Below are 2,365 nucleotides of genomic sequence, written 5' to 3' on the forward strand. Positions count from 1 at the left end.
GCACAGTGTAAGATATGCCAAAATAACAATAATTTATAAATTATCAAGGGTTCATGAGGAAGGGGGCAGCGGGGAGGGAGGGTGAAAAAAAAAGAGCTGATACCAAGGGCTCAAGTAGAAAGCAAATGATTTGAGAATGATGAGGGCAACAAATGCACAAATGTGCTTGACACAATGGATGTATGTATGGATTGTGTGAAGAGTTGTACAAGCCCCCAATACAATGATTTAAAAAACCCTCCAAAACTAAAAAAACTAGTCAGTGAAAACCACAGGAATAGGAGTGGAATGGCTGTAGCATGGCTACAGGATAAGAGGGCTTAATTATTTTATTCCTGATACTATGTTTAAATTCAGTTTAAAAATTAATAGTTGATTAATTATTTCATGAAGCAGAGGAAACATTTAAGATATGATTTTATTTGGACAACAATGTTACTGTTGTGTTTATGAAAAATATATAAGCACTTTGAGAATCCTTTTGAGTGCTGGCAACAGTAAGGAAAATATTTTAAACTCCCTGTAGAAATGAATGGAGACCCTGCGTGCTACAAATGATTTGACTGCGTATCAGAAGGCTGGAGGTTTGAGTCAATCGGGACACGTTCTTGAAGAAAGGTTCGGTGAGCTACTTCCAAAAATCCATCCCTGAAAACCAAGTGGTCGGAAAGCAGCCAATTTACATTTGTGAAGACTTGCCTCTTGGGGCATTCATTTTCTCAAGAATCTCTGAAATGCTTCACACTAACTTTTCTTAAATTTTGGAATTTTTTGGCTTAGTATTTTAACTCTTGAGGGCTTATATTCTCAGGGAAGAACATATATTCATTTTGTGAAAATAAAACATGCTTTCCACACATTTTTCTAGGAGAGGTGCAATCACACATAAATATTGCTTGTTCGTTTTTCAGAAATGTTTCCACAATTTATCTTATCCAGTTTTCACATCTAAAATAGACACAAAATAACGTGAAAACCTTTCCTCCACGCGCTCTACCGTCCTTCTCCATCAAAAATAAGGAGAAACAAAGCCCCCCTATAGATCCCGTTTCTTAATGAAAGCCGCGCCCCCTAGTGGGTATGAAAATAATTTAACTGCATTCTCCTGCCCCACCTCTGTATGTGATTTTAACATACATTTTTTAACTGTTAAACAAACAAAACTGTCAACCAAAGCATTTCAAAGTGTGATTTCCTGAAATATTGGTCTCTTTAGCCAGCGAATTCTTGCAGTGCAAATTTAGAATGGCAATAATTATAATACTCAGTGCCAGTTCTGTCTAGTAACACTAATCCCTTTCCTAGATTTAATAATCTTAGTGGTATTATCCCTTAATACCCTCAATATTGAGCCCAATAGCATATCATGTGATACATTAAACTATATATATCATATAAAATATAATTTATATTATATAATTAATAAATAGGTGTTTGTATTTTATAATATAAAATAATATAATTTATAATTACATAATTCATTCATTATTAAATTTATGTTTATATAATACATTTACATTTGTAGAATATGTAATACAATATATTAGTTATCATACGTGAATATATAATTTGACACAACCTATGGTATGCTATTAGTCTCAATATTTAGAGTGTTAAAAATAATACATAAGGTAGATATTAAGAGGTTGTTGGTGCTGTTTTCTATTATTGTTTATCTTTCATTAGGCCTTTTCTCTTTGTTGATTCCTTTCCATTATGAAGAATTTTTTTGTCAAGAGATGTCAAACTTCTTGCTTTTAAATAACAGGAACACATACACCAACTACAACAAAAATGAGAAAACATCCACTCCCCTTCACACTAGATATTTTAAAACCCAGGGTAATGTTGGCTTGTTGCAGCTCAGGCCCCAGGTTTGGAGAACAGAATGACATCAAAGTTCCAGGAGCGGAAGCATAATAAGTTTCATTAACTAAGTCCTCTCTTCATAGGAAGGAGAAAACACTTTTACAAATAGCCAGTGGAAGAGAAGAAGAGATGAAATTAAGAAAAGTTAAGAAAAATAAGTGAAATTAAGCATCAGGTATGAGTGGCCTGTTTTCTTGATCATCTAACAGTTAAAACCAGGATTAGGGTTTGTGGTACAGGTTCATGAAAAAGGTACATTTAAAGGACTCCCAAGCAGTGGACACATTCCATGTTTCCCAGGATGTAGCCAAAGAAAATAGTTGGATGGTTAGTGTGTACCTGCATTGGACAAGGTCCTTGGTTCTGGTATGGAGACACAGGGGGAGTCTAAGAATGTGCCCACAAGGTCACATGACCTGCCCCTAGCATATGAAGGGATCCAAATCATCGCTGGTATCCCAGCATTGAGAATGGTGATATAAAAATGCTTAAAAAG

The sequence above is a fragment of the Echinops telfairi genome, unplaced genomic scaffold (genome assembly GCF_000313985.2).
Source record: "Echinops telfairi isolate 266 unplaced genomic scaffold, ASM31398v2 ScPeMD7_4;HRSCAF=17, whole genome shotgun sequence".
NCBI classification, from domain to species: Eukaryota; Metazoa; Chordata; class Mammalia; order Afrosoricida; family Tenrecidae; genus Echinops; species Echinops telfairi.